The sequence below is a fragment of the Lolium rigidum genome, chromosome 5, assembly GCF_022539505.1.
Source record: "Lolium rigidum isolate FL_2022 chromosome 5, APGP_CSIRO_Lrig_0.1, whole genome shotgun sequence".
NCBI classification, from domain to species: domain Eukaryota; kingdom Viridiplantae; phylum Streptophyta; class Magnoliopsida; order Poales; family Poaceae; genus Lolium; species Lolium rigidum.
In genome coordinates this window covers 207,055,398-207,068,302 of record NC_061512.1, presented here as the reverse complement: position 1 = coordinate 207,068,302, position 12,905 = coordinate 207,055,398, and positions in this window count along the sequence as shown.

Genomic DNA, 12,905 nt, shown 5'->3' with positions numbered 1-12,905 from the left:
TTGTGAAGCAAAAGAAATCGGAGCAGTTCCTTGAACTATCGAAAAAAATAAGGAAAATGCGGCCAAGAAGGAGTACAATCATAAAATGGGGCTAGGAGGGTATCGCTTTTGGCAGCCTAAGTGGGAGAAGATGGAGAACGAGCTGAGGGCGCGAGGAATCCGTCCAGGTACGGAGGGATGGGACCCAAGGGCCAAAAGCTGGTGGTACGGGCATGGGGGATCGCTGAACCCGGAGACGAGGGAGTGTGTTTACCAGGGCAAAATAATTACACCCACCCAAAACCTTATTGAGGCAATGAGGGATGCTCAAGAGGGAGGATCAGGTTCAACGGAGAGAACGACGCCACGACAAAAGCCCTCGGGAATCCGGAACACGGAGGACGTGTACGAGGCATGCCCGGGGACATTTCGTGGAAACTAGGGTTCCCCCAGAAAGATGACCCGTACGGTTACAGAAGCCGTAAGAGAAAGATGGATCGGGATGCAGATGTTGTGGCGAAGTTGGTAACGGAAATGGATGTGATGAAGAAAACCGTGAGTGTACTAGTCGCCGAAAGAGATGCAGCTCGGGCGCAGCATGAAGATCATCCAATGGATCTCGGAAGCCAGCAGCGGAGAAGAAGCAGCGTGGCTTCCACGGAGGCCTCAGCGTGGCTGGTGCACCGACGATCGAAATTACTGCACCGGAGCCTCAGCTGGTGGTCGAAGTTACTGCACCGGAGCCTCCTCGCTACCCCGTGGACGATATAAAGGAGATGAAAGCATGTCATCTGTATTATCCTATCGGGAACATGTCCATGAAGGTAGCCATCGGCAGTGCTTTACCACCTGGAGCACTCCACCACAACAACCCCATTCAAGATGGCTATGCTCGTGTGACGGTGGAGGAGATAGTCCAAGGGTTTGAGGACCTGGACATTGACATTGCTACACCCGAAGGGGTGAAAAGACTTGGAGATGTCAAGCGCCAGCTCATTCTATGGCGGAAGAAATTTATCAAGTTTCCAGGCGAGGCGCCAACAAGTCCACCCCCGTACGGTGGTGGTGGTGGCGGTGGCGGTGACGGTGGCGGTGGCGGTGGCGGTGACGGTGGCGGTGGCGGTGACGGTGGCGGTGGTGCTTCACCTAATACACCTCATTCACGTCAGCTGACGCCGCCCCCCAGTCCTCGTCCGGCGGGTGATCAGACACCGGTACCGCCCCCCAATCCACCTCCGGCGAAGAAGCGTAAGCAGTCCTGGGTTATTAACCCGGACCCTTACGTACCTAAGAAAACAAAGGTACCGGAGGTATCACTGAAGCCTCTCCCCAGGAGGTCTTGGGAAAGTAGTGTCGAGGAAGTCGAGGCGGGCGCGGCTGCTGATTTAGAGAAATGGAAGGCAAGCGTCCGGAAGAAAATAGAGGGCGAGCCCAAGCCGGTATATTCGACAAGGAAAAGCGAGTGGGCTAAGTCATTTTTGAACACACCGTCCCAAGCCGCGAAGAATCCGCTCGACGACTATTTACGTGAACTTCGTAGGCAAGCACTCGCGTTCAAGAACAGGAAAGAGTTGGCGGAGAAGAAAGCCTTGAAGGACGAGGCCGAGTCAAAATTAGAAAGGGGGAAAGAAGTTGCCCAGCTCGGGGAACAAAGTAAACAATCGATCGCCCCGCTCATAGTGCAAGCCGCCGGTCCGGATGCCCCCGATATCATAGCAGCTGCGGCAGCACATGGATTGACTGTAGAAAGTGCCAGAAAACAAGCGGCCGACTTAGGTATCACTCTTCGTGCGGTGTTAGGCCTTGATGAGGCGCCAATGAAGGACGTAGTATTTTCATATGTGAAGAATGGCCCTCTCATCGAGCCTGCGCGAGAAGAGGATCTACCTCGACAAATGAAAGGTCTGCTAAATTGGTACAAGGGTTACATAAAACATGAAAACGCCAAAGACTATATCTATGCGGAAGTTAAATATGTGCATCACTTCAAACGTTACTCGGGTACAAATTCCTCTCGAGTGAATTGTTCCAGTTGTTCAATCTGCGCGAGCTCGACAAATCTATCATCGGTTGCTACGTTACGTAAGTGATTTATTAATTTCTACCCCATCTCGTTCATTGCCTGCACTATATATATATATATATTGTCCTAACTATCTTGTTGTGTACGCTATATATTATGCGGAATGAAGAAGCGGGAAATGCGAATAAGGAACATCCATGATGTTGGGTTCATTGACCCACACATCGTTAATTCATATGTGTTAGAATACCACCCCGCCGACGTGGAGGAAGACCTGTGGCGGTTTATTAGAAAACAGCAAGAGAAAAGTGATATTCTATTTCCTTACCATTTTGGGTGAGTGTTTCTGTCTTGAGCACATTCTCTTTTGTTTACTCCATGCATGGTATGTGGCTAATCGATGAGTTATGCATGATCGTGCATGTATCGTGTCCGCAGGTTCCATCGGATTCTTATGGTAATTAAAGTTCAGACCTCCTCGGTTCTCGTCCACGACTCTCCGAATATGGATCCGGCGCTTTGGGGCGACATGAGAAAAATGATGCAAAAGTAATTATTTTCATTCATTTGCGCTCTATATCGATCGGCCTATTTCGTTCATCATTTCCTTATATCAAGTAACTAATTAATAACTCTCTTGTTTATTTAATTTTCTTTGCCTCGTAGGGTTTGGAGACGGTTCGTAGATACCAAGGTCGGTGAATTCAAAAAAGAGCTACATTTTAAAATGGCAGTGCCGACGACCTGGGGATACTCAGCCACCGGGGACCAATCTATGTGGATACTATGTTTGTGAGAGGATCCCGAGATACTGCAATGAGCGGGACCAGACGTGTGAGAACAACATCCTGAGGAATAACCTCCGGAAGACGCTTAGTCCGAAGCTCGCTTCCGACCACTTCAAGAGGAACTAGCTGGATGGTTGGCGAGGGAAGTCATCGATCCTAGAGGAGAACACTATTACGATGACGTAGATCTTTATACGCACCGGAATTTGTAACTAACTTGTTCAAAATTGTATATGGTCATCCGATATTGAATATATATTGTATATGGTCATCCGATATTGAATATATATTGTATATTACTCTTGAATTCTTTTTGGTTCTAATTTCAAATTTGTTTGAAATTGTACATTCATATGCATGTATGTATACAGTACCGTAGAATATGTGAAACTCCTTCAAAATTAAAACCCAAAAGAAATAAAATAATACAAATTAAAAAGAAACCAGATTTAGGGGGAGGGGGGCTAAACCCTAAACCTCGCGGAGGCCTTTAGTCGCGGTTGGCCGGAAGAACCGCGACTAAAGGTCCTCCGCCCTGGCGCTCGCCTGCGGCCCACGTGGATGGGCCTTTAGTCGCGGTTCGTAAGGAACCGCGACTAAAGGGGGGGGGCCTTTAGTCGCGCTACTTTGGTCGCGGTTGGGCCACCGCGACTAATGGCAGTTGCCAACCGCGACCAAAGCCCCTTTTTCCACCAGTGGACTCTGCCTTATCTTCTACCGTCCTCCTCCTCCACTCATTTTTCTTTTTGCCTTCTCTCTCCCGAAGCCCACCTCTCAGTTCCCAGTATCGCACCGCCGCTCCTCCCTGCCTGCATATGCCCTGCCACCGGTGCCCACACTCTCCGCCTTGCCCCGTCCCCGCCTCATGTCATGCTTGCTCCTCCCGGAACCCCGCGCTCGTATCTCTTTGCTCCTCACCTCGATCCGCTCTCAAGCGGGGAGGCGGCCACGATTGTGGTGGTACGAGGACGGCGGAGCTCCTCCAAGGAGCGACTGCCGCTGGCCGCGAAGCTGCAGAAAGGGTCGCCGAAGCTGCCTTTTGTTGCTGCAATGGAACGGCGTCACTGCTACCTCCGTGAGGACGCCTTGCTCCCATGGTGGTAGGGGGTTGCTGCCAGCGGCGGCCAGCCTTCCAGGGGACGGCCGGCGCTGCTACAAAGAGCGTCCGGCGTTGCTCCAAAGGGCGTCCGGCCTTGCTACGGGCGGCGTCCGACCTTGCTACAAGAGATGACCGTCGTTGCTACCGTTGGCAGGCGGCGCTGCTGCTACAATCGCTAGCCGGCGCTGCTGCTACAGTCGCTAGCCGGCGCTGCTACGGTCGGCCGGCGGCGCTGCTGCTGCAGTCCGCCGGCGGCGCTGCTGCTACAATCGCTAGCCGGTGCTACTACCGTCGGCCGGCGGCGCTGCTGCTACAATAGCCAACCGGCGCTGCTACAGGCTGTTGGTGGCGCTGCTACGCCCGCCCGTCGGGGCTGCTACAATTGCCAGGCAGCTGGCGACCGGAGACAAAGTGCAGACTTCCGGCGCTACAAAGCTGCTTGCTAGGAGCACCAAGTCGCGGTGCTACAGCCTACAAGGCGCGGGCGAAGCTTCTGCGACCGATGACCACCAGCTGCTGCTGCTGCGAGGGTTGAACCTCGTTGCTAGAAGGGGCGGGTGGTGCTGCTGCAAACGCTAGCCACTGGCGGGGCTGCGGCGAAGCCAACTCGCCGGAGCTGCGCCATCATTTTTGTCTGGGAGTTTGTGGAGAAATTAGTGGTGGGGATTTTTTTCTCGTGAAAGCCCATCTCCGAAGCGAGCGAGGGGGTCCACCCACGTGGGAACCGGAGGAAAGGAGCGTTGACTGGTCTGTGCGGGATCGGACGGCTTTTAACGTCTCATCGGACGGCTAGGGACCCGGGGGATCGGGGATTTGATCCCCCGGGGGACGCTCAGCACTTCCCAAAAAACAACGAAGCCAGCCGTTGCAGCAGACCCGCTTGCTCAGTGTCTCTTTTGCATACGACGTATAAGAACAAGAAGCAAACGTAAAACACTTGCATGCGACGTAAGAGACCAGAAAACGTGTTGCCATCGACGTGTTTTGGTATAGCCATTTTGGCAGAATGTAAATATTGAAGAGTTTGTCACGTATGTATTAGTCTAGTGTACCACATTAGCATCGTTACAGCCTATTTAGGCAGTATCCTGCCGCTTCTGCTCCGGTGCTCCCCCCCTGGGAAAAGTCTGGACAAGCCAAACACATGGACGGCTGAGATCTTCTGATACCTCTTCGGCAGCGGGGGTAAAATCGTAATTTCGCTATGCGTAGACCGATCGTAGAGCCCTGTACAAGCCCGTATGGCCCGCGCACGTCATTCTGTACGTATCTACATCGTGCCTAGAGCACGTGCGTACGAGCGTGCGTGTACCGAAATAGAATCCCATATAAAACGCCGACGTTTCCTTCTCCGCCTCCCTCGCCCCACCATTCCCCCCCAAATCAGGTACGGAGAAAACCCTCTCCTCCTCCCTCGGCCACTTCGTCTTCTCCACTCCCTCTCCACCTCCAGTTCTCCTTCTTTAATCCCTTCTTCTCCGCGCATTTCCGTCGAATCGGAGGCCGATGGAGGGTAGCAGCTCCACCGCGAGGGCGGCCGCCGCAGCCTTGGTCAAGAACACCGGCGTGGCGGAGGCAGATGTGGTGCCGGGTGGATGGAGCCGTCGTGGTGCGGCCGCGTCGGGCGGAGGCTTGGTGCTGACGGCGGCGGATGAGCAGGAGCACGGATTGGGCGGCGAGATCGTGCCGGATCTGAATGTGCAGCCAACGGTGGAAGACCCTCTGGTATGTGCTATCCTCTCAACTCCTCAGCTTATTTGCCCTTATTTGATGGTGATTAGGGTTAGATGAAACCGAAGAATAAACGAATCATGTGATTTGTGATTAGGGCTTACTGTGGACCAAATGGATCTAGCAGACTGTCCTGTGGTTTGTGTATGTTGGCAAGGGTTTTTTTAATCTGGTTTGACATCCGTGTGCATTCGTAGTTAAGGGTGGTTTTATTGTCATGTGACCCCAATTTATATACCGTGTGCACAATTTATCTGGTTTGATTACTGTGTGCTCAATTTATTTGTTAGTAGTAGCATCAATTGTTTGCTACAGAGCTTCATTAGTATGTTTTTATTACATGATTGCATAATTGCTTTAGGGATTCACATTGATTTGTAAATCTATGGTAATGTTGTTGTGCTCCAGGAGTGTTATCTTGCTATGATGGCAACAACATTGACATAATAATTTGTTCCCTGCTATGGGAAAATATGTAGTTACTATAATTGTACATCACCACAGTATGAATAATAGCATGTGTACCTATTATTTGAAATGGTATGATTTGGCAGGACCTCCACTTCTGGGTGTTAGAAGCTAAAAACCCCTAAATGCTGCTTACTTAACATCTTATGGTGATAATTATTGCTTATTAAATTTATGGTACTGCTGCTCCAGGGGCATTCCCATTTGTGCATAAGATGTTTCACCTTAACATAGTAGGAGAAATATAATGTTACTGGCCTATTATTGTAATGATTGCAATAAGGATTTGTAGTATATGTGTTATGCTGCTATGATTGCAATTTAGATTGACATAATAATTTGCTCCCTGCTAGTATATTAATTGAAATGGAATGATAGCACCTGTATATGGTACTATAAACTGTAAATATGCTGAGTTATTAGTTCCCAAAGTTTTGTACTAGCATTATCCATTTGATAAACATTGTACAATTAATTGCAATGTGTACTCCTTCATTTATAACAATGCATCATTGAGTTTATTATTTGCTTAGTTTTCCCACTTTTTGTCTTTAAATTAGGCAATGTGAAATCTGTATATATGACCATTGTTATTAAATTTATTCTTATCAGGTTGGTGAGACCTCCTCTGTCCGCAAGAGGAAGTTTGAGGAGTTGGATGACTCGGAGGACTCTGGCCACTCCTACATTTCCTCCGAGGTCGAGTCCGGGGACGCCGTGTCGGTAAGATAGCTTTCTCAATATTGATTGTGCATGGTTGACAAGTTTATTGAACTCATTGCTGTACAATAGTTGTGACATATGATTGTGACATTGTTGTTTTGCAGTACAACTCAGATGCTTCATCTGATAATGAAGTCAGCAAGTACAATGTGCTGTCATATGAGAAGAAGGTGGAGGAGAAGATCTGGGCTGAGGGAATCAGTGCTTACATGAAACCTGATGGGAGGTACTACTGCAAGTTCCATCCCTCCAAGCAGGTTCCTAGGGATGGTATGCGTGAAGGACTTGTTGGCCATGTGAAGGATGTGCACCCGAAGGATCTCCGCGACAAGGCGAACCATGCTGCCCTGAGGAAAGTACTGGAGTACTATGGTCAGGATTGACTGAATGCCTGAAAAAGTTAGTGAAGAAGTACATCATCAGTATATATGATGATGTTAAGTAATGTATGTTATTAAGAACTGCTAGTTTATGTGTGCACCTTCTGTTATGGTGCGGTAACTATGTATGGACTTGCTAGGCATGTGAACTTTAGCTATGGTAGCTATGTATGCACTGTACCAGTGTGCTAGATGGTATGTAGCACACTGTGTTTGCTTTTGCTGGTTCTTCACTTTGTTATAAGATAAGTGAAGTTATGGATGGCTACAAAGTATTGTCAGCCTTTTTATCTACCATCCATGTTCTGTTGGAAAAATGGTAGTCCATAAATATTATCTTGTTTGCAAGGAAATGGTAATTCTAAAATTTTGCTTGTTTGAAAATTTGATAGTTCAGTAATATTGAGTTATGTACCAATTTGATCTCTGTCATAATGTATTCAATAGTTTAAAAAACATAGTAGATAAGTTACATGAATGAATAGCAAGCCGCTATGTGATGAGAATAGCAACCACCAATGTCATGAGAATAAAACAGAGTAGCAATTTCATATGTTATTTGTATCTGATATTTCACATGTGAATTTAAAAAATCGAATTTGTAAAAAGTTCATATACAGAAAATGTACAAAAGATGCATTGAAGGTTGGCAGATCAACCCAACCTTGTATGTTTTCATTAATTTGTTTTAGAATTGTCCTTTATCAAAATATATACTTGAAAGTATAGTGATTTTTCGGCCTCCTCCAAATCACCTCAAATTTTTATCACATTGTATGTAACACAAGAAAACATGGAATGTGACGATTTTATTTCATTCTGAATTTTTTGAATTACTAATGGATGCTCCATGGTTGGGAGGTGCCGATACTAGGGTTTTAGGGTCAAAATGGTCTACCATGGCCTAAAAAATAGCAAACCACCTTGGGTGGGGCAAATATTTGGCACACTTGTGCATGGTGGTGTGCCCCACCCTTTTTGGCTTGCTCTTTGTAGGTTGGTTTTCACATGCATGGTGATCCCATGGTTGGGAGGTGCCGATACTAGGGTTTTAGGGTCAAAATGGTCTACCATGGCCTAAAACATACCCAACCACCTTGGATGGGGCCAATATTTGGCACACTTGTGCATGGTGGTGTGCCCCACCCTTTTTGGCTTGCTCTTTGTAGGTTGGTTTTCACATGCATGGTGATCCCATGGTTGGGAGGTGCCGATACTAGGGTTTTAGGGTCAAAATGGGTCTACCATGGCCTAAAACATATCAAACCACCTTGGGTGGGGCCAATATTTGGCACACTTGTGCATGGTGGTGTGCCCCACCCTTTTTGGCTTGGTGTTTCTATTTTGGTTTTTACATTCATGGTGATCCCATGGTTGGGAGGTGCCGATACTAGGGTTTTAGGGTCAAAATGGTCTACCATGGCCTAAAAAATAGCAAACCACCTTGGGTTGGGCCAATATTTGGCACACTTGTGCATGGTGGTGTGCCCCACCCTTTTTGGCTTGGTGTTTCTATTTTGGTTTTTACATTCATGGTGATCCCATGGTTGGGAGGTGCCGATACTAGGGTTTTAGGGTCAAAATGGTCTACCATGGCCTAAAAAATAGCAAACCACCTAGGGTGGGGCCAATATTTGGCACACTTGTGCATGGTGGTGTGCCCCACCCTTTTTGGCTTGCTCTTTGTAGGTTGGTTTTCACATGCATGGTGATCCCATGGTTGGGAGGTGCCGATACTAGGGTTTTAGGGTCAAAATGGGTCTACCATGGCCTAAAACATATCAAACCACCTTGGATGGGGCCAATATTTGGCACACTTGTGCATGGTGGTGTGCCCCACCCTTTTTGGCTTGGTGTTTCTATTTTGGTTTATACATTCATGGTGATCCCATGGTTGGGAGGTGCCGATACTAGGGTTTTAGGGTCAAAATGGGTCTACCATGGCCTAAAACATACCCAACCACCTTGGATGGGGCCAATATTTGGCACACTTGTGCATGGTGGTGTGCCCCACCATTTTTGGCTTGGTGTTTCTATTTTGGTTTTTACATTCATGGTGATCCCAATGTTGGGAGGTGCCGATACTAGGGTTTTAGGGTCAAAATGGGTCTACCATGGCATAAAAAATAGCATACCACCTTGGATGGGGTCAATATTTGGCACACTTGTGCATGGTGGTGTGCCCCACCCTTTTTGGCTTGGTGTTTCTATTTTGGTTTTTACATTCATGGTGATCCCATGGTTGGGAGGTGCCGATACTAGGGTTTTAGGGTCAAAATGGGTCTACCATGGCCTAAAACATACCCAACCACCTTGGATGGGGCCAATATTTGGCACACATGTGCATGGTGGTGTGCCCCACCCTTTTTTAATTGCTCTTTGTACGTTGGTTTGTGCATTCATGGTGATCCCATGGTTGGGTGGTGCCGATACTAGGGTTTTTTAGCGTCAAAATGGGTCTACCATGGCATAAAAAATAGCATACCACCTTGGATGGGGTCAATATTTGGCACACTTGTGCATGGTGGTGTGCCCCACCCTTTTTGGCTTGGTGTTTCTATTTTGGTTTTTACATTCATGGTGATCCCATGGTTGGGAGGTGCCGATACTAGGGTTTTAGGGTCAAAATGGGTCTACCATGGCCTAAAACATATCCAACCACCTTGGATAGGGCCAATATTTGGCACACTTGTGCATGGTGGTGTGCCCCACCCTTTTTTAATTGCTCTTTGTAGGTTGGTTTTTGCATTCATGGTGATCCCATGGTTGGGAGGTGCCGATACTAGGGTTTTAGGGTCAAAATGGGTGTACCATGGCCTAAAACATACCCAACCACCTTGGATGGGGCCAATATTTGGCACACTTGTGCATGGTGGTGTGCCCCACCCTTTTTGGATTGCTCTTTGTAGGTTGGTTTTTGCATTCATGGTGATCCCATGGTTGGGAGGTGCCGATACAAGGGTTTTAGGGTCAAAATGGGTCTACCATGGCCTAAAACATATCCAACCACCTTGGATAGGGCCAATATTTGGCACACTTGTGCATGGTGGTGTCCCCACCCTTTTTTAATTGCTCTTTGTAGGTTGGTTTTTGCATTCATGGTGATCCCATGGTTGGGAGGTGCCGATACTAGGGTTTTAGGGTCAAAAAGGGTCTACCATGGCCTAAAACATACCCAACCACCTTGGATAGGGCCAATATTTGGCACACTTGTGCATGGTGGTGTGCCCCGCCATTTTTGGATTGCTCTTTGTAGGTTGGTTTTTGCATTCATGGTGATCCCATGGTTGGGAGGTGCCGATACTAGGGTTTTAGGGTCAAAATGGGTGTACCATGGCCTAAAACATACCCAACCACCTTGGATGGGGCCAATATTTGGCACACTTGTGCATGGTGGTGTGCCCCACCCTTTTTAATTGCTCTTTGTACGTTGGTTTGTGCATTCATGGTGATCCCATGGTTGGGAGGTGCCGATACAAGGGTTTTAGGGTCAAAATGGGTCTACCATGGCCTAAAACATATCCAACCACCTTGGATAGGGCCAATATTTGGCACATTTGTGCATGGTGGTGTGCCCCACCCTTTTTTAATTGCTCTTTGTAGGTTGGTTTTTGGATTCATGGTGATCCCATGGTTGGGAGGTGCCGATACTAGGGTTTTAGGGTCAAAATGGGTCTACCATGGCCTAAAACATACCCAACCACCTTGGATAGGGCCAATATTTGGCACACTTGTGCATGGTGGTGTGCCCCACCCTTTTTGGATTGCTCTTTGTAGGTTGGTTTTTGCATTCATGGTGATCCCATGGTTGGGAGGTGCTGATACAAGGGTTTTAGGGTCAAAATGGGTCTACCATGGCCTAAAACATATCCAACCACCTTGGATAGGGCCAATATTTGGCACATTTGTGCATGGTGGTGTGCCCCACCCTTTTTTAATTGCTCTTTGTAGGTTGGTTTTTGCATTCATGGTGATCCCATGGTTGGGAGGTGCCGATACTAGGGTTTTAGGGTCAAAAAGGGTCTACATGGCCTAAAACATACCCAACCACCTTGGATATGGCCAATATTTGGCACACTTGTGCATGGTGGTGTGCCCCACCATTTTTGGATTGCTCTTTGTAGGTTGGTTTTTGCATTCATTGTGATCCCATGGTTGGGAGGTGCCGATACTAGGGTTTTAGGGTCAAAATGGGTGTACCATCGCCTAAAACATACCCAACCACCTTGGATGGGGCCAATATTTGGCACACTTGTGCATGGTGGTGTGCCCCACCCTTTTTTAATTGCTCTTTGTACGTTGGTTTGTGCATTCATGGTGATCCCATGGTTGGGAGGTGCCGATACAAGGGTTTTAGGGTCAAAATGGGTCTACCATGGCCTAAAACATATCCAACCACCTTAGATAATGCCAATATTTGGCACACTTGTGCATGGTGGTGTGCCCCACCCTTTTTTAATTGCTCTTTGTAGGTTGGTTTTTGCATTCATGGTGATCCCATGGTTGGGAGGTGCCGATACTAGGGTTTTAGGGTCAAAATGGGTCTACCATGGCCTAAAACATACCCAACCACCTTGGATAGGGCCAATATTTGGCACACTTGTGCATGGTGGTGTGCCCCACCCTTTTTGGATTGCTCTTTGTAGGTTGGTTTTTGCATTCATGGTGATCCCATGGTTGGGAGGTGCCGATACTAGGGTTTTTGGGTCAAAATGGGTCTACCATGGCCTAAAACATATCCAACCACCTTGGATACGGCCAATATTTGGCACACTTGTGCATGGTGGTGTGCCCCACCCTTTTTTAATTTCTCTTTGTAGGTTGGTTTTTGCATTCATGGTGATCCCATGGTTGGGAGGTGCCGATACTAGGGTTTTAGGGTCAAAAAGGGTCTACATGGCCTAAAACATACCCAACCACCTTGGATAGGGCCAATATTTGGCACACTTGTGCATGGTGGTGTGCCCCACCCTTTTTGGATTGCTCTTTGTAGGTTGGTTTTTGCATTCATGGTGATCCCATGGTTGGGCGGTGCCGATACTAGGGTTTTAGGGTCAAAATGGGTGTACCATGGCCTAAAACATACCCAACCACCTTGGATGGGGCCAATATTTGGCACACTTGTGCATGGTTGTGTTCCCCACCCTTTTTTAATTGCTCTTTGTACGTTGGTTTGTGCATTCATGGTGATCCCATGGTTGGGAGGTGCCGATACAAGGGTTTTAGGGTCAAAATGGGTCTACCATGGCCTAAAACATATCCAACCACCTTGGATAGTGCCAATATTTGGCACACTTGTGCATGGTGGTGTGCCCCGCCCTTTTTGGATTGCTCTTTGTAGGTTGGTTTTTGCATTCATGGTGATCCCATGGTTGGGAGGTGCCGATACAAGGGTTTTAGGGTCAAAATGGGTCTACCATGGCCTAAAACATACCCAACCACCTTGGATAGGGCCAATATTTGGCACACTTGTGCATGGTGGTGTGACCCACCCTTTTTGGATTGCTCTTTGTAGGTTGGTTTTTGCATGCATGGTGATCCCATGGTTGGGAGGTGCCGATACTAGGGTTTTAGGGTCAAAATGCGTGTACCATGGCCTAAAACATACCCAACCACCTTGGATGGGGCCAATATTTGGCACACTTGTGCATGGTGGTGTGCCCCACCCTTTTTTAATTGCTCTTTGTAGGTTGGTTTTTGCATGCATGGTGATC